We start from the raw sequence: 19,737 nt of genomic DNA on the forward strand, positions 1-19,737 counted from the left end.
ACTCGCCCACGCAAGGTGGTGTCACGTTGCAGGAGACCATGACTGCTGCAGTCAGTGTGAATGATAGTAGCCGCACTTTGGTCAAAGTGGCACAGTACAGGGTCGGACGTCAGGGCATGCTTGAGCTTCAAAAAGGCACTTTCACAATCGGCGGACCTAAGGAAGGGCGCGTTTATGTACATTTTTTCGTGTTGAGCTGTACGCCAGCGTTCGCGATGCAGGTTAGCACTTGTTCAAGACGCTGCAGGTGTTCTGGGAAGGTGGTTGAAAACACTACGATGTAGATGAGATAGCAAAGGCAGGTCTTCAATTATAAACCGCGCAGGACATTATCTATAATGCGTTCGAAGCTGGCAGCCGCATTGCAGAGCGCAAAAGGCCTCACAATAAACTCGTATAGCCCCTCTAGGGTGGCAAAAGCGGTTTTCTCCTTGCCGGACTCAGACACCGGTATTTGCCAGTAGGCGGATCTAAGATCAGTATTAGAAAAATAATCGACACACTGTAAAGAATCTAGTGCATCGTCGATCTGGGGCAAAGGGTAAACCTCGTTGCACGTGATTTTGTTCAGGGCACGGTAACCGACACAAAAACGCATTGAACAGTCTTTCTCCTGCACTAGAACAACTGGAGGAAGGTCGTGCTATATTCCGTCGAAGCATGTCCGGTACATTTTCCTTGATTTCGCGCTCCTTATGTGACACACAATATGGCCGCCGGTGAAAATTGCTCGAGCTGTCAGTGTGCATGCGATCAGTTGCATTAGCCGTCATACGAGAGCTGGCGCAGTGATGTCGAACAAGGAACTCTAATTCTAATAGTGCGAGCAGATCGCGAATCTGGGCAGGGGTCAGATCAAGGCTTATGGTTGCCGAGAGTTGTGTAGAAGAGCCAGTGAGTAGCGACGACGTTGAGTCTGGTAGCACAGTCGAAAAGGCAACAACTGCATTAGACTGTATACCAACAGCGCAAGCGACACTTGATTCACCGGGTAGTAGTCGAGGTTCGGTAGTTTGGTTTAACGCGCTGAGGAATGCAGAGCCATGAGAGAAGCTAACAAGGCCAGGAGTAATAAGAATTCTGTAGGGAAGAATGAGAACGTCGCCATCTCGTAATTCACCGGAAATTACACTTATAGTTTCTTCTCTTGATGGCCAAAGAACGTAACCGGATGAGATGACGAGGCGCATGCGTTCTTCATAATCAGGAAGAGAGTAACCGGTGGCATTCAGGTGTACGAGTCCTTCACGACAAGGGATAGCAGCGGACGCTGAAGACAAGAAATCCACTCTTAAAATAACTTCGTGGGAACCCTCGGGAAACACAGAAAAAACAATGTGATGAAGAATTTCGTCAATGAATACTCGAACTGTACAATGCGCGATGGGACGAAGAACGGCGTCGGTCGCTGCCCGAATAGACGGGCCGCAATAGGGCGTCATCACTTTCTGGAGGCGGGAACAAAAGTCTGATGGAATAATCGAAATGGCGGCACCTGTGTCAATGAGTGCTTCGACGGGCGCACCTTCCGCAACCACTGACCACAAGTTCGACGGTCGCTCTGGAGGAATCCTAGGCTGTCCGGCGGATGCAGTTTCGCCCCCTAAAAGTGCATTGGAGAGTTTTCCGAGTGAGCGTTGGAGACATGAGAAGCCGGTCGGAGAGGTGATACGGAACGACGACGTGGGGAAGGCGACCTGCGGCGAGATTCTCGAGAATTCAGAGGCGTGTTGGTAGGGTACGAAGGAGAGGGGGATCGGTGAAATGAAGAGTGGTATAGATTCTCTGGTAGCCAGTTGCTGGACGGACGCCTGTTCGCTCTTCAGATGTATAACCACGTTGCTCATCTTGTTGACGCCGTCGAGAGAACCGGAAAATATGGCCGCGTAGCCACAGTAGTAGCAAATGGGCCCATCACGAAGCGAAGCGGAGAGGTAGGACTGTGCACGCACTGGTGGCGACAACGAATCCACAGGGACATAGTGGTACGTTTGTATAGGGGCCGCGGTGGCCGGAGGGAACGCCGCGACGTCGGCGTATGTTGGAACCTGTCGAGCGCAGGGGCCGTCGGAGCACGTTAGACGCGACGCAGAGGCGATCTCTTGCTTGATTATCTCGCGTAAGTCGGTCGGAGAAGGGGCGACGCCAAGTTCTGGCACAGAGAAAGAGCACCGCCTGTGAAATTCCTCCCGCACGATGTCACGTACGATCGTGTGCACTTCTACTGCTGAAGGCAAACGAAGGTCTGTGTTATCCGTGCATAGCCGTAGCGATTGAAGTTCGCCTAGGCGCTGGCAAGTTCTTACGTCTTGGCAGGATTTTTCGTGGCGAGTGCGCTAAAGGCGACGGTGTTTGTGCCTTTAATAATATGTCGTATGCGGTAGATTTGGGTCATGGTGGCGTTGACACGTTTGCACAAAGCTAGCTAGCACATCCTCAATGTAGGATGTGTACGATTACCCTTCTAACACACCAACAGCGCGGCCGACCCCGCGCGGTAGGTATGTACCGTCAGTGAAAGAAAACGCAGTGAAACCACCATGAGCGTTAAGTGCAAAGTTTTTTGCCGAGTCAAATGCGCCGTTATTGGCGCTTCAAGTGAAAGGAACAAGTCGAATACAATTTTGCCTCCTTGGGAAAGGTCAACAAATGGTATACGCAACTAAATTTTACAACAACCTAGTCATAGGTACTCCTTTCTCGAGTATCCAAATCCTCTCCTAATGTCCTTGCACTACATCGGAGACAAAGAAGGCGTCCACTGCATGTTCAAGTTTTGGTATACTATCACGGACACCCACGTAAATAAATATCGAAATCCACGCAGAACATCCACACATACATATTTATCCACCTAAAGTCTGACTTTCCCCGTAACCGAAATATTTTCTATTGCATGAAAGAATTGTATTACCAAGCTACCAAGTGTGCGGTTCATGTGTGCGTCGAACGTTGCCCATTTTCTGTTACCTTGAAAACCAAATTTAGTTTAATATATGAACTGTGTCTGGTGGAAAGCCTAGAACAAGTTGAGAGGCACTTTTCTGTATTTTACAGGTTTCCTTTCTGGCTAGGAAAAGCTTATGTAGCATGCACTGAGCTACATAAAGCTGGATCGAGAATTTTGAAGGATGGTCAGCAATTTTCTCATTGACACTATTGCTGGGAATATATTATTTGATGAGTATAATAAATCACTATAACTGATTAGGTAAATAGGCCAAATATAAAGCACAGCTCACTTGCTCTAGGCAGTGACAAACAACATTACCTTCGTTCTGTCCAGGTACGTGGCACTTGCATATTTAAACATTTTGCTCAAGTACGAGGGACACCCGGTATACCGCGCAGTCACTGTGGGATGCCGAATATAAATAAAACGAAATAAAGCGTACTTTATATTAATGCCTTTTTTTCATAACGTTTGGTTGATTTGGGTGATTATTTAACTTCTTTCCTAATATCATCCGAACTTTGTCCGACCCCCGGGCAGTGGGTATGTACCGTCAGTGAAGGAAAACGAAACGAAACCACCATGAGCGGTGAGTGCGAAGTTTTTTGCTGAGCTTATGATAAAACAGTAAACGACATCGGTCCCGCGTTTCCAAACAGACTAAGCAATTACTTTCTCTAACCACGGTCAATTACTGTTTAGGAAACTGTTTGCTTAAACCTTTGTAGCCTTGAAATTGTTTGATCCGGTCATATCGAGGACAGGCCGACTCGCACATTCGCACCAAGCCGGCATTATATGCACCAGGAATCTTCTAGCACTGTCACTTGGCGACGCTTCTAGCGCCTGGCGACGCTGCGAAAAGTACAACAGCGCTTGCAATCAGTGGATCGTTCAGGTCTGTATCCATGGTGACTAAGCTAGGCTCATTCATATGTGTGAAACAGGAGAAAAGCAGCTTCTATTCACAGCGCACGTTTAGGCGATAGCGACGGTGTGAGGCAAATAAAGAAGACCCGTATATCAAATGTTTTGCAGCGTGCAAGGCATTAAGGGTAGTGGTGAGTGTCTCACGGAGGGAACATCTCTTTCCGAATGCGAGTAATCCTTTGTTTTTGAATGTTCCCCGTAGTGTCTGACATCGAATACGAGTAACTAAATTGTTCTCGAGTGTTCCGCGTAAAAGTGTCTGGCTCCGAATGCGAGTAACCCTTTGTTCTTGAGTGTTCCGCGTAGGCAACGTCTGACATCAAATTCGAGTAAAGGAATTGTTCTTGAGTGTTCCGCGTAGGGAACGACTGGCTCCGAATGCGCGTAGCCCACAGTTTTTGAGTGTTCCGTGTAGGCAACCTCTGACATCGAATGCGAGTAACTAAACTGTTCTTGAGTGTTCCGCGTAGGGTACGTTTGGCTCCAATGCTAATAACTACATCGCTCCGGAGGGAACGCCCAACTCTGAACGCGACTAACTACAGTGTTCCTGAGTGTTCAGCCTAGGGAACGTTTGACTCTGAACTTCAGTAACTACATTGTTCCAGATTGTTTTGCTTAGGGAAAGACAGACTCCGAATGCGAGCAAATGGAGCGTTCCGCGTAGAGAACGTGTCACTCTGAATTTTTCATTTTATGGCGATAGCAGTTACATGAACACTCGAAGCGCATTTCCACCGTCGCCGTGATGTTTGGTATGTAGTCCAAACACGATGCTATCTTCGCCGTGCGCCATACGCTCTATGTGCGAGTGAAAGCCTGCTAGGGTCAGCCGACGATCGCGACGCAGTCTCGCGCGCGCAAAGCATGGAGAGGGGGGAGGGGGGGGGGGAGAAGCGTAAGACGCAGGGGGAGGCGTTCTGCCTCGGAGGCTGGTGATCACGGCGCAGCCGCCGTATCTTTAACGCGGTCTACGACATGGCCAAAGTGCGCGCGGGCTTCACTTCCAAGTGATCTGCGATGTGGACGAAGTACGCCACGCCGAATGCCGGCAGTTTCGTACGCGCTGTACTTTCTACGTTTAGCTCGCGTTGAAGCGACAGACAGCACAAAGGTCAATTCACTCGAAGCTGCTGCCACGCTTCCCGACTCCAGCATTCTGACAGAGAGTTTCCGTGTTTGTATTTATGTGTTTATGCGCACTTATGCACGGGTGTTACGGGGCTTAGTAATTTAGTTAATAAGCGAACGTTCGCAAGCTTTTACGACCAATAAATTTAATTTTTTTACTCCGTAGAACTGCCTACTAATTTGCTATCGCAATCGATGATACTCATTTCGGGCGAAACTGCGACCTTTATTATGTATTTATGCTGGTAAGCACTCTGAAGCTTAAGGCACTCACATAACCCAAAGAGCAAGGCATAAACAACATCTGCACGAGAAAAAGAAATATTTATTGAAGAAGCAAATAGCAATTTACAAAGGCAAAGAAAACTATGATGCCATGCCACTATACAGTGTTGTGGAACACTTTGTCATTTAGATTCTTTAAAACTGACTTTATATATAGAGACGAAACAATGGCCTTGGGAAACCTGTTCCATTCACTGATTGCAGGCAAAATAAAAAAAAAGTATACTTAAAGAAAGCATTGCGAGATCCGGAAGGACGAATATAGATGCTCTGGTAGCGCCTCTAATTACCCAGATTTTATTTCAATATACTTTGATTTAGCATACTTTTAGTTGCCTTTAAATTATACGAAACAAAGGTTCTAGCTTTTCATACACAGTCCTTCTTTTTTAAGCCGGAGAAGGTGGACGTGGTTATAAGCTCAGTCGTAGAGTGGAAATGCCAGTATTTATTATGTATAAACTTACATGGAGCCGTTGTATAGTATCAATTCTTAAACAATTCCTTTTCGTATAGGCATCGCATATGATTTCTCCATACTGAAAAATTGGCCCCATTAATGCCTCATAAACGAAGCATTCAATTTCAGGACTTGCATTACTCAGCGGAAGGTGTAACCAACGTATCCGTAGTTGTAGCAGATCGCGCGGTGGTGGGTGGGGCACCAAACGTCCCTCTTGCTTTGAAAGTTGCACGAGGCGATTGGTGGGTGTGGTGGCTGCGGGTTCAGCTGGCGACTAACTTACGGCGTTACAGGGCCCTGATGCGGGCACGGGTGGGGAACGGGAAGCGGGCGACAGCGGCGGCGTAAGTCACCCCTTCCGGCTGGGGCAGAAGTGGTTCCGGTTGCCGTTCTAGAGCTCCTAGAGACTGCTGAATATGTTAGGGGACAACGTCAGAAACTGAATAACCTGCTGCTGAGGCACTGGAAACAGCTTCGTAGTTCTTTGTGCGGAACATGTTTTAGTGTATCCGGCAGGTCATTGGAGCTTAGTGCTTAAATGTTCGCAGAGTCATGCATCAAGCGGCCACTAAATTGTCTAGTGCACATTTTCAGCATCTTCTTGATTATCGTGGCCTCCAACAGAAATTCTTCATGCTTCGGAATTTGTTCACTGCTCTGTGGGTTCTTCCGAAAAATAAACGCAAAAGCATTTCCACCATTTGTCACGCTGTCATCACGGTAAAAATTAGAACCGCGAGAAACACCAGTTAAGGAATTAACTGTTTTGTGGTTGAATCTTTGCACAGAAAAGCAAACACACAAACGACGATAGCAGTGAGTACAGTTGTCAATCGCCAAAACCTAATCTGTGGGCCACACACGTCGGCTATTTATTCATGACTCTCAGCACCTTCTAGCAGAATCGCTGGTGGTCGTGTACTTTACAAAATGATCACCCTTATTCACGTCGCGGACGGAATCTGATTAACCCAGTATTATTTCGCTATCGAATCGGCGACGACATTCGAGAAAGTTCAGAGAAAGTGCGTCGTATTTGCTACGAGTGATAAACTTGTAACTGGTTAGGCGTTGCACGGCAGCCAGCGGGAAAACATAGCACAATGTACAATCGTCAGTATGTTACTGTGATTGTCAAGATGGATGTGCTGCCGACGAACAGTGGCACACCAAGCCAGCGGCTGCTGAACAGGTCGCTATTAAGCAGCGGTGCTTGTAGAATCGCTACTTACGGGAGGCATACGCGCACTTGCAAAAGCATTTTCGTCGGAGACGATATTGGTGCGGCCAGTAGTTTGTGCGGCCGCCTCTGGTTCCAAACATACGTCATCAGGGTGTCGCGACCCGCGAATGTGGCCGCCCTCGAGCAAGCGCTTCTCTTGGAGGACGTGAGTGAGTTCGGGCTTGGCGCCATGTGCAGGGGAGAAGTGCTTCCCATTGACTAAGATAATTGTCAAGGATGGTTTATGCCGTAATGTTAGAGCGCAGCTCTTAGGCGCTCGCTCCTGCATTCAGCATTGGCGTCCCTCGTCGGCATGCCTCGGCGTAACCGAGCGGACGAGCACAGCGAAGGAGGAAACAGCAAACGCGGAGCAGAGCGGGGGATGAAAGACGGCGATAGCGAATAGAGCGTGAGAAGGAAAGCGGAGAAGGAGGTTTTGGCCAAAGCGCTAGAAGAAAAACTTATGTCTGCGAAGGGAATGCGTGCGCTCCCACGGGGGCACTTAGTGCAGGAAAATCAAGTGAGAGGGCGCTAGAATAGAGAAAGGAACAAGCGCTTGGAAGCGCAACCCACCACCCCATTTCACTGTCCGTGTCAGAAGAATCATCACTCGACTTGGAAATTGTAGTCCGAGTTGGAGTTGTCTAGGAGCACGAACAAAATCGCACGACGCGAAGCTGCGTCCACGTTTCCCATGTCGTCGATAGCTACCCACGACCGGAAACAGGAGACCGTGACAGGAAGCAGAGGTGGGTGAAGGAAATACGTCACGAGGACTTCCGGTCAAATCTGCCGATTTCGGCGGAGCAAATATTTTTGCTCCACGGAGCAATCCGGGATCACCGGCTGGTCCCAATCTGCCATTGGAACACACAGCTCACGCTCCCATTCTGCCATTGGAATAGGATTGCTCCATACAGAGCAGAAAAACTTGATCTGGATCTGCCATTGGAATTCAACATTAGTGCCGCTAAACACGGACTCTGCGACGACAACTTCTATGAGATGGTGCCAGAGTAGCGCGCCGGCGCCGGCGTCTGTTCACCGATCCTATGCGGCGAGCGCGTCCACCGATACCATATATGAAAACAGAGCGCTGCATGACCGGAGGTCTGTCTGTGGCGGCGCTGGTCTTGTGCTCTTCCTTGTCCGTACGTTTTTTGGCGCTATTTAAAATGAATAACCCGTACCAACTAGCTGGCACCAAAATGCTTCTAAGGCGGTTGTAAATCGCACCGACGCCTCACCCACGCGCTGCCTCTCGCGATCTCCCGTTAGCAAGGCAGTCGCGCCACACTTTGATCCGTTTACAATGTGCCGCACAAGACGGATTGCACGCGCCAGCCAATATATCGCGAAATGAAAACATGTATAGAGCTGCGCTTAAATTTTGCATTAGGGAGTGTCGTAATCGTCCGTGAATTTTCGTCTCGAGACTTAGCTATGTTGAGACAAATTTCAGAGGTACGCCGGAGCGTTGTGCACATTTAGTCGTTCTCGTGGGAATTGAAGGAACACTGTCGTTGCGATAAACGGTTTAAGGGGTAATAGAAGCGCGGATGTTAACAAATATACAGGGCGTTTTTTCTAACCATACAGATTTTTATGAAAATGTTATGGGGGCAGCTAACATGGCGTCCTTGCAGACGAGCTTCTAGGCGATGAGGACATACGTTGCCGCTAATAGCATGATCTTGAGAAGACTAATAACAAAGATTCGTTAATTCACGTTCTATTAATGCCTTAGAGCAGTTGCTAAATGGAAAATTTGGATGCCGTGGCATATTATGCACACCCACCTTTCAGAAATCTTGATAATCGCACCTCACTGGAGATATTCCTCAAATTCCAAAGCTCAATTCAGATAATATCGAGACGGAGCGCATCCCGCTGCGCGTCAGAAGGCAACGCCCTGTAAATTGCGGGGTGAGGACCCTACAGATTGCAACGCCACCTAGACAGCACAGGACCCGTTCATTCGGATCCATGACGTCACGCTACTGGCTTGAAATTTTCATTGCGAAGGCTGGCTTGACGGAAGCGGTCACACCAAAATCACCGCAGCCTTATTAAGGCCAGAATACATGGAGCGAATATGCGACGAATAGTCGGCGTTCGACGCCCGGCGGCGTACGCGCGACGCGCGGCGGCGGAGAAAACGTCGTTCGCCGCCGATCCAGCCGGCGCAGAAAAGTTCGTCGGGCGGCGACGATACCGGAAGCGGCAAACGAGCGGCGCCCCAAAGCGAGCCAATCAGGTCTCACTATCCGCCCTGACTTCCGGCTAGGCTTTCCCGCTTGTCCGTGTATCCCGATCCCGCTCTATCGTTCACGCCGGTCTCCCACTTTTCGTATTCATGGCATCCAAAGCGGCGCGGCTGGAATTTAACAAGTTAATAACAGCCAAGGTTAGACAAGCTCACGTGCGCTACTTTGAGGTCTGCTTGCTTCGGCCGCGCGCGCGTTGAGCCACAGAACAGAGCCGCGGAGTCGGAGGAGCCAAAAGTTGTTTACCCGCCCAGTGTTGCCAGAACGCATAGCATCGCCGCTTTTCTTAAACTACATCGGCACATGAATGTCTCAAACACATAAAAAAGACTAGAAATCATTTCTAAACAAAATTTTAAGCGTTTTTAGAGTGTTCCGTAATTGAAAAGCGATAATAATTGTCGTTAAAGTGTTTTTTTTTGTCATGTATTCCAGTACAGCGCATTTGCCTCGTCTAGCCACACTGATAACAACGCAGCGACTCGCCGGCGGCGGCCGGCCTGTCTTCGCTCCATGTAGCGCAGCCCGACGAACATACGGCGTCGCGCCGCGGCAGATTTTCTGCCGCCCGAACTTCGTCGTGAAAGTTCGCTCCATGTATTCTGGCCTTTACTCGGGAGCATACCCTACCCATCAAGCAGTCGCGCCAGTAGCATGACGTTATGGGTGGGAGCGAACAGGCCTTGTGCTATTTAGGTTGTGTTTCACAGTGCCGCACATACGTGCCCGGGAAAGCGTGCCGTATCAGTAGTTGCAGCGACTGGCCGAGACATTCGGTTTTAAGCTTCCTCCCGCTTATCGTCATGTGGCGTTTCGGCCTAATATGATAGTGGCGGCGCCTTTCTTTTTTCTTGCGCTCCCACGGCGCTCGGTTTCGATAGTGCCGGGATTTACCATTGGAATTTATTGATAAATATCTCAGTTTCCGTGTGACTTTCAAGATAAAAAAAAATGGCGGTGCATTAAAATGTGAATCACCATAATAATTTTTGTTTGCATAATTAGTTCAATTTCTTTTCTGCATTCTGTTCTTAATCTATATGTGTCCCCCCTCTTATGTAATACCCTCACACGAGGGTCCTTTAGGAAATAAAGTGAAGACTGCCTTCACATTCGCCATTTAAAGAAATATCCCTAAGGCACTAATAAAACAAGTAATTAATACATTTGTGTTAATTCGCCTTCAGAAGCTCACGTTATTACTGGCAAAATAAGCCCACCTCACCTAGCAACTTCTCCGCAAGCACGGCACGTCCGCTGCGCTGATAACCTTTTTATGAAAGATATGCATTCTCAAAAAAAAAAAAAATCCTGTATATTGTGGCTGAATAGCAAAGCAATACGCCCCCCGCTGTTTTCAGTGAAAGCGAGACCAAGCGAGTAGCCCTCCTGGTTTGTGATGTGGATACCTAATAATCAGCGTGTATTCTTTATTTTTCAGAAAAGGAATCGCTCAGTGAAGGTAAGTAAAAATTGCCATGATTTCTGAAATTGTGACGCTAGAGTGCACATTTTAAACTCAGATGAAGGCATCTAATTGCTAAATAATCCTATAACAGTTAGCATCCTCACGTCGGCAGAAACGCCAACTAAAGACATTTTGACGTAATAGTTCTGCGGAAGCCCGCAAGGTGGAGAGAAATAATAAAGTAGAAATGAGACATCCACCCAATCATAGCAATTGCTACAAAGGAAACCCACACGGTCTCTTCGAAACAAAAGCCTCGCAGTTTAAGAAAAATTTTGTCCTTGTCCGCGATTTGAACCCGGGACCACCACCTTTACGGCGCAGCCGCTATATCATCTTAGCTAACCAGGCGGGCAGCAGCAGGCAGGGCAAAGTCAAACTTAACAACAACTCGAAGAAACCTAATAGTACTGTGGAAACCCGCAAGGAGGAGAGAAGTAGTTAATAAAGTGGACATGAGACATCCACCGAATCGTAGCAATTGCTACAAAATTGTTAGTATAGGTGAAATGCAAACCCCGAGAAAAAGATAAATAAGTACACGTGTCAATGCCCCCCCCCCCCCCCCCCCCGCCTTTTAAAAAGCACCGTCCCGACCTTACAGATACGAAAGTGAAAATGAAACCTCGCCTAATAAAGAAAGAAGGGCGACAAAGAAAAAAAGTCCCTGAGTTCGTCAGCGGGCGCAGAAAGGCTTAAGACGTACCACGCTGACTACTTCAGCTCGCGCGCGGTGCCGCTGTGATTGCAAAATGCCGTCTGGCATTGACCTCACACTCCAGTGCGCGAATACGTCAGATGATTTCGTAAAGTCCGAAATAGCATGATAACAGTTTCTCGCTGAGTCCTCGTCAGCGTATCGGAATCCATACCCAAACACGGTCACCGAGCTAGTATTCCATGTATACACGGTAAAAACGCGTATACCCAATTAGGGCTAATTTTTGTCGCACTGGTAACACCCTCACCCTTAGGGCCTTAGAACAATCTATAGATGCCGACAACGGAGGTCTAACCAGAAATAACTAAAAACGTAGTTGAGAACTATATAATCATTCTGACGGCATTGGGCGCACTGAAATATCGGACAAGAGAATTTCACAGGGAGAGATATGAAACTCACCTGTCCGATATTTCTGTGCGTTCAAGGCGGCCAGAAGAATTACATAGTTTTCAACTGCATATTATAAAATTGCACGTCGAGTTAGAACTCCGTTGTCGACCTCCATAAATTTTCGTAAGGCCCTAGCGGTAAGGGTGTTAGGACGACAAGAAAACATCCTTAAGCGTGTAAGCATTCCAGAGTGTAGCGTCGTCGAACATTGTAGTGCCGGCTGTCGGTCCTCTGCTGGTTCTTTATGCTCAGGTGGGCAAGCTGTCGGGCTTTTTCGGTGCACTAGAGATAGGCGGCAACATCGGCATTCTCTTCGTCGGTGAAGTTCGGCCGCATGGCGTCGAAAATCGTCGTCGGGTTCCTTCCGTAAACTAGCTTGAATTGTGTGAACTGCGTTGTCTCTTGCACTACTGTGTTATAAGCGAAGTTACGTACAGCGTGACGGCATCCCACGCATTGTCCTCTGCATCCACCTACATTGCTAGCATGTCAGCGGGGGTCTTGTTAAGCCGCTCCATAAGACCATGGTAGGCAGTTGTCCTCTTGCGGCTTGTCCGGCTGTATTGTAGAATGGCTTGTATGAGCTGTGATGTAAAGGCCGTTCCTGTGTCGGCGATGAGGACTTTTGGGGCACCATGTCGCAGCAGGATGTTTTCGACCAAGAATTTCGAAGCTTCGCACAGCTTTCTTTTCAGCGAAGAGGGTGAGATAGTCCATCGCCACGACGATTCACTTACTTCAGTATGTTGACGTCGGGAAGGGTCCGAGCCAATCCGTTCCTATTTGCTAAAATGGTCGGCAAGGAGGCTCGATCAGCTGTAGTAATCCTACTGGCTTTGTCGGTGGTGTCTTGCGTCGCTGGCAGCCACGGCATGTCTTTGCATAATGGGCGAAGTTGGCGGTCAGGCGTGGTCAATAGCAGTTCTCTTGTATTCTTGCAAGCGTGCGGGAATACCTGAGGTGCCCGGTTGTGCTGTCGTCGTGCAGGACATCTGGGCGGAGTGCTGAGGGCACGACGAGGTGGTAGTTGGTGCGGACTGGGGAGTTCTTTTTTACGAAGACGTCGTTGTGTAAAGAACGCGATGATAGTCGACGCCGAAAGACTCTAGGGACATTGTTGGTCTTGTGTTCTAAGTACTCCACAAGGCTTCGTAACTCCGGGTCTGCTCGCTGTTGCTCGGCGAAATCGTCTGCGATTATTGTTCCTCGGAAGCCGTCGTCGTCTAGTTCGCCTTGCGGTGGGAGGTCAACAGGAGCGCGCGAGAGGCAGTCGGCGTCAGAATGCATCCTTCCAGACTTATACACCACGGTGATGCCGGATTCCTTGAGTCTTAGACTACATTGTGCTAGGCAATCTGAAGGATCCTTTATGTCCGCCAGGCAACACAAGGCATGGTAGTCACTTACCAAATTGAAATGCCTTCCATACATGCATACCTCGATTCTGATTTTTTCGTTTTCGCGTTGTCTGGTCTTGCCTCTGCTGTTTTTGGTAGGTGGGAGTATGAGAAGCTCCGATTTGCTCGGCGAACATCTCAGTCCGGTGCCTTCCAGCTGGTCTTCTATTGCGTCGACGGCGGCTTGCAGCGCGCCCTCGATGTGGGCGTCTCGGCCACCGGTCACCCATATCGTGATATCGTCCGCGTAGATGGTGTGCCTGACGTCTTCGATGCGCCCGAGCTTTTCGGCCACTCCGATCATTACCAGGTTGAACAGCATCGGCGAAATGACCGATCCCTGCGGTGTGCCGGTGCTCCCGAGCTTCTTCTTTTCTTTCGTCTGTAGGTCGCCTGCTCGTAGCTCGACGGTCCTGTCCGTGAGGAAGTCCTTGATGTAGTTGTAGGAGCTTTCTCCCATGTTGAGCTTGGAGACTTGGGACAGAATCGCCGAGTGTTTCACCTTATCGAAGGCGCTCTGCAGGTCGAGCCCTAGGATGGCTTTGTTGTCGCGGGTGCTGCCGCCATCATCGATGATTTGGTGTTTGAGCTGCAGCATCGCGTCCTGCGTGCTGAGGTGCTGTCTGAAGCCGATCAAAGTGGCCGGGTACAGCCCTTCTCGTTCCAGGTAGTCTTGTCACCTGTTAAGCAGGACGTGCTCCAGCACCTTGCCCACGCAGGAGGTGAGCGAGATGGGCCGGAGGTTATCCGTGTCCGGCGGTTTCCCCGGCTTGGGGATCAGGATGGTCTTGGCTGTCTTCCACAGCTTTGGCAGCGCGCCCGCTCTCCAGCACTTGTAGTATTTTGCGAGCTTTTCAATCGAGCCGTCATCGAGGTTCTTGAGCGCCTTGTTCGTGACGAGGTCCGGGCCGGCTGCCCACCAGCTGTTGAGGTCGTGCAGGGCCGCGCGTACCTCCTCGACGTCGATGTCACGATCGAGCTTCGCGTTAGGCAGGCCGCTGTACGGCGCGTGTTGTTCGGTAGGTGTAGTCGGCAGGTATTTGTCGTTAATGCGCCTGGTGACTTCGTCGACGCCGTGTGCTGAGACCGCCCGATGTACGAGCCTGGCGAGTCTGTCCCTTTGGTGCGACTTGGTCTTGGCTTCGTCGAGCAGGTGCCGCAGTAGGTTCCACGTCTTCCCGCTATGCATCTGCCCGTCTGCCGCGTTGCAGATCTCGTTCCACTGTTGCGTGCAGAGAGCGCGGCAGTGATTCTCGATCGCTCGGTTCAGCTCCGCCACCTTCTTTCTCAATCTGCGGTTAAGCCGCTGTTTCTTCTAGCGATTGAGTATCGTCTGTTTGGCCTCGATGAGATGCGCAAGCCGGCTGTCTACTTTGTCGATCTCCGCGCCCGTTTCAATCTCTTTGATCGCGTCGCGTACGCTCTTGGTGATTGCGGCCGTCCACGAGTCGATGTCTTCGATCTCGTCGTCACCGTCGCTCTTCTGGCTTCTGGCGTCTCGAAAGGCATCCCAGTCTATCCATCTGTGCGTTTTGATGCTGGTGTCGTTGTGTTCTGGTATGCCGATTCCACGATGGTGTGGTCGCTGCCTAGGTCGATCCCCTTGTTTCTCCAGGTGATCGCGCCCCGGATGTCTTTCTTGACGAACGTGAGGTCCGGAGTGGTGTCCCGGGACACGGAGTTACCAATTCTCGTCGGATGTGTCGGGTCCGTGATGAGGGTGTAGTCGAGTTCCGTGGCGTCTTGGTACAGGTCGCGGCCCTTTGCTGTGTACTTGTTGTAGCCCCAGGCAGGGTTCATCGCGTTGAAGTCTCCGCACGCAATCAGCGTGTTGCGGCCCGCTGCGGTGCTGGCTCTGTGCAGTAATGTCTTGAATCTCTGTTTTCTCTGAGATGGGTTGCTGTAGACGTTGGGCAGAAATATGCTTCCTTTTCACTTTTTGCCCGGGATGATTTCGGTGAGTGTGTGCTCGATCTTGATATTGCTTTGCAGCTCATGTTCGACGAACGTAAGTCCCTTCCTGACCAGGGTGCACAGGCCTCTGCCGTCGGGCGGTCCCTTGTGCACTCTGTAGCCGGGGAGGGACGGTTGTCGGTTAGTGTTTATTGTAGTAGTATAACGTCTGGCTTGCGCGCGGCATCTACGATGTGCTGTTGGATGACTGCCTTCTTCCTTCCGAATCCGCGACAGTTCCACTGCCACGCGGTTACACCTGCTGCTGCTGGTGTTGCGTTGGCGGCCATGATTGCGTTGGCGTGTACGGGGCTCCCTGGTTGGGTGGATGTTGCGTGAAGAGGGGCGCAAACGTCGGGTGGCTTACCATCGGCTGTAGGGTCCTTTCGATGCAGGCGACTCTGTTCCTGTTCACGGCTTGGTAGGTCTCCATTGTTTGTTTCAGTGCTGTCACTGCTGCGATGTTTGTCGTGATTAGCTGTTCGAGCTTGCTGAATGTCGCTTCGAATATCGCTTCGAGGCTTTCGATGCGATCGTTTCCTGTTTGCGTGCGCGTGGCCTCGACGCCTCGCTTCTTCGGTGCCGGTTCCTCTATGGCTTTCTCCTGGATGTTCGTTTTCGTTTCCTCGGTCTTGCTTGTGCTTCGCGTGGGTCTCTCTAGAGGCTCGTTGTTGCATAGCAGCAACTGACGGATCTCGGCGATCTGTTTCGTGAGGTTGTTGATGGTCGCTCACAACGCCGCGTTTTCTTGTCTTAGGATCTCATTTGCCTCCCGCACCTTATTCATATCTTATTTCTTCGTGGTTTCGGTGATTTTCTGCGCGTTCCATATATTGTTTCCTTTCGCTGCGTCGACCCAGCTCACTCGCTCACGTGATGGTGATGTTTTCCTGCTGAGGCTTCTCTTGCAGCAGCTGCTGTCTCCGGATTTGGGCGCGCGGTTTTCCGATGGGGTCCTTGACTTTCGCGCATCTGCCGGCTTGTCGAGTGGCGGGAAATCGCTCTCCGACAGCAGCTGGTGTTCGGCCTGTCGGCGCTCCCATTGTCGCTTGCGCACTACGTAGGGGATCTTGTATTTCGCCTTGCACGTTCGGTCTCCGGTCGGGTGTTCGTCTCCGCACAACTGACATTTTGGGGTACAGCGAGGGTCTTCTGTAGGGTTCGCGAGTCCGCAGGCCAGGCACGTCTTGATTGTGGGGGTCGGGCACACGTCCTTGCGGTGTCCCACTCGGCCGCACTGCTGGCAGACGTCGATTTGTTTCTTGTAGAGGGGGCACGGTATCAGGGTGACTCCGTATCGGACGAAGTTCGGTACCTTGGGCCCCTGGAACACCACAATCACAGTGGTCGTGCTTCCAATCCATTTTGCGGCCACTGCTAGCGGGTTCCTCTCGTTGACGATGTTTCTGTCGAGCTCTTCGGCGCTAGCGTCGATGGGGATGCCTCTGATGACGCCCTCTACGGTGTCGTGAGGTGCCGTGCGATATGCGCTGACCTCGTAGGGTTTGCCTTGAATAGATATTTCCTGGATTTTAGCGTACCTTGCCGCGTTGTCTTCGTTCGGTGTACTTAGGACCATGATGTTCTGTTGTGTGTTGGGACAGATGGTGTCCGCGGCGCTTTCCTCGCTCGTGATCTTGGCCGCAGCGAGTATGGCCGCAGCGACGGTGGTGGTGCCGGTCTTGACGATGTCCAGTCCCCCTCTGGGTCTAACAACTATCTTGCTTTCTTCTAGTGGCATGGCTGGCATGCGTGCTGCCTTGATCGCCGAGGCTCTGACGTTCTTGTAGAATTTCGACCTCGTGCTTGTTTGACTCCCGCCGGGTCCGTCGGGCTTGCCGCTGGCGGGGGTCCGCTGGCGCAGCCTCGACATGCGTTCCCCCGCGAGCGTCCATCCGGCGTCGCTGTGGTATTCCTCGGGTGATATCTCTTTTCCTTGAACTTGAACGCACATGTGGTTGTCCACGATCATTGTTGTTTGAGAGGGCGCTGTCGGTTCGACGGTGTTGGGCCGAGTGTCCGCGGAACACGCCTAAGGCTAGCAATCTTTCGCACGGCGGCAGTAGATGTAGTCACGAAATTTGGCAAAGAAAAACGCACCTCTGGGGTCAGCTAGTATCGGTCGATGCCACTCGCCTTCACGGACACATTAATACAAGCAAAACTTTGGTTCGAGGTAATTAGCACTGCGTAATTGGCTAGCAATCACGGAGCCGATCTCTGACTAGGGACGAGCGCTTCTTCTTCGTCGTCGTTCCTGTCCCATGGGGTCGAAGGGTTTCATAATAGCCGCGCTTAACATCCTGTTTGTGAACGGTATCAGGAACATGCATTCGTTCGCCCTGCCGAGCCCCTTATCCAGCATAGGATATCGGTGACGACTATCTTTATAGTATTATGGAATTTGCCAAATCTGGTGAGGAGTTGGCCCTCTTCCTGGTACATGGAGCCTGTGGGAGGTAACCGGGAGATGAGTACTCAGGACGCCGCATTCGCGGTCTCATACCCCTTAGACCCTGGGTACGAGTCCAGACAGTATGTTTTTTTCAAAGGATCTCCTTTTTTCATGCTCCATCGGAATATTCTTTCTGCCAGAGGTGTGATCTATCCGGTCGCATAGTTATAGCACGACCCTCGCGAGTCCGTAATGACATGTTTAGAAGAAGTATTAGAAGCAGCCAGGGCAATGGCCACTTTCTCCACTTGTGTTGGTCCAGGAGCTCTGAAGGTGAGCCGGTCCACATGTCCTGGTTCGTGAACTATTGCAGCCATGTACCACCCCCTGCGGTTTGGGCCAGCAGTGTCAACGTATTATACGCCGTCTTGTCCGCCATAATGGCGCTCGAGGGAATGCATCCGCGCCGCTCGTCGGCCGTCATGTACTTCTCTATCCATTTCTGAGGGGAGAGGGTGAACTAAGGGAGCCCGGTGTCATAGTTCAGGTACGCCCACACTCTCCTGTACCTGTACGTCATGTTGTAGATGTAGCCTGTCTAGCAGTGCCTGACAACAGCATGTTTGGGCTAATCGTGTGTACTGATTTGTAAGGTGAGCTTCCTTGATTTCCTAGTAGGTGCTGACTATCCCTTGTGCCGTAAGGCGAGTGTTCGAGGTGGCTATAGGAAGGTCAAGTGCTCTTTATCAGTTTCCGCATTCGGAAGTTTATGTGTTCATTTTCCTGTTAGTGCAGGTGCACGTAGGGCACCGAGTAAACTGTTCTTCGAATGACGAGAGCACGTGCCAATCGTAAGGCATCTTTGCCCCTTAAGCTCCCATTCTTGTTGGAGACGTGGCGCATCGTACGGCCCACCTTGTCTCCAATCTTGGGGAGTTTGTCCAGCGTTGTGTCCGCCCAGAATTGCTGATGGATGTATTATCCTGGAATTTGATCTCCGGTGCCTTTTTGATAGGTCCGGCAGATAGGGATAGGAAATTTTTGTGTTTAGCCGATGTCCTAATGTTGACAAACTCCGATTTGGTGGGTGCACACTAGAGGCCACAGCGTGCAGCATGCCAGCCACGCCAGCCGCTACCTGCAGGGTTTCCTCCATATAGTGCAGCTTTCCCTGGGTTGCCCAGGTGGTGATGTCACTGGCGTACAATGTATACTGTGCGCCTCTAACGTTCGCCAATCGAGGGGGGAAGTGCATCATCGCTATGTGAATAGCAGGGGCGACAGTACCATGCCTTGTGTTGTGCGCCTTGTGGTCACGTGACTGTGTCCATATTCTTCGGTTTCTAAACGAATCGGTGCTGATCTGCCCGTAAGAAAGCGTAATTTAATTGAAGGTATTGGGGCCACAGTTTGGGAGACTCAGGTGTTCCAATATGACATTGGGGTTCACATTGTTAAAAGCAGCTTTGAGATCGAGAGCAAGTACAATGGGGTGATTGTGAGGTATGACTATGGGTTCCAGGACCTCCCTGTGCTGTGCAAGTACAATAGGACATCCGGTGCCAATTTGTGTGGCCTGAAGCAAAATATTGTGGCCGCGAAGACCTTGTTTTCCATGTACTCCGAAAGCCGATCCGATACCACTGTCTCCGTGAGTTTCCCCACGCATGAAGTCAATGATACAGTACTGAGATTGTCCGTGTTGATGGGTTTGCCTGATTTTGGGATGAAGGTGACAAGGGCAATTTCCCACTCTATTAGAGGGGTAGTTTGCCCTTGCCAGATGGAGGTGATGTATTTGAGGAGGTGTATGGATACAGAACTTGGTAGGTTTGCGAAAATATTAACGGTGATGGGGTCCCTACCAGGAGCTGTCCCTGTCTTCCTTTCTGAAAGAGCCGCTTTGGGGTCATGCAGCTGGAATGGTGCATCCAGTTCCGGATTCGCTCTCCCACATAAAGGTAGTTTGGGCCACGCGGGTCCTGCTGTTGGCAGGGATACTTGTCCCTAAGTGTCTCCGATAGCTGTGTTGTGTTCCCTTAGAAGTTTTGAAGGGCTCTGTGGAGTTGCTGTTGTGTTTTCCCCCGTGCTTGTGTGGGGTGAATCAGACTACGGAAAAGGCGCGACGTATTTTTCTGCGACATTTCTCGTGCGGCCAT

General features: G+C 50.5%; 1 pseudogene; it reads right to left on the bottom strand.

Annotated features, from left to right (window-relative positions):
* Nucleotides 1-17,137, bottom strand: part of LOC140218435 (uncharacterized) — a 47,440-nt pseudogene extending 30,303 nt beyond the window's left edge.
* Between the last annotated feature and the right edge of the window lie 2,600 nt (nt 17,138-19,737).

Source organism: Dermacentor andersoni, chromosome 5, assembly GCF_023375885.2.
Source record: "Dermacentor andersoni chromosome 5, qqDerAnde1_hic_scaffold, whole genome shotgun sequence".
Taxonomy (NCBI): Eukaryota; Metazoa; Arthropoda; class Arachnida; order Ixodida; family Ixodidae; genus Dermacentor; species Dermacentor andersoni.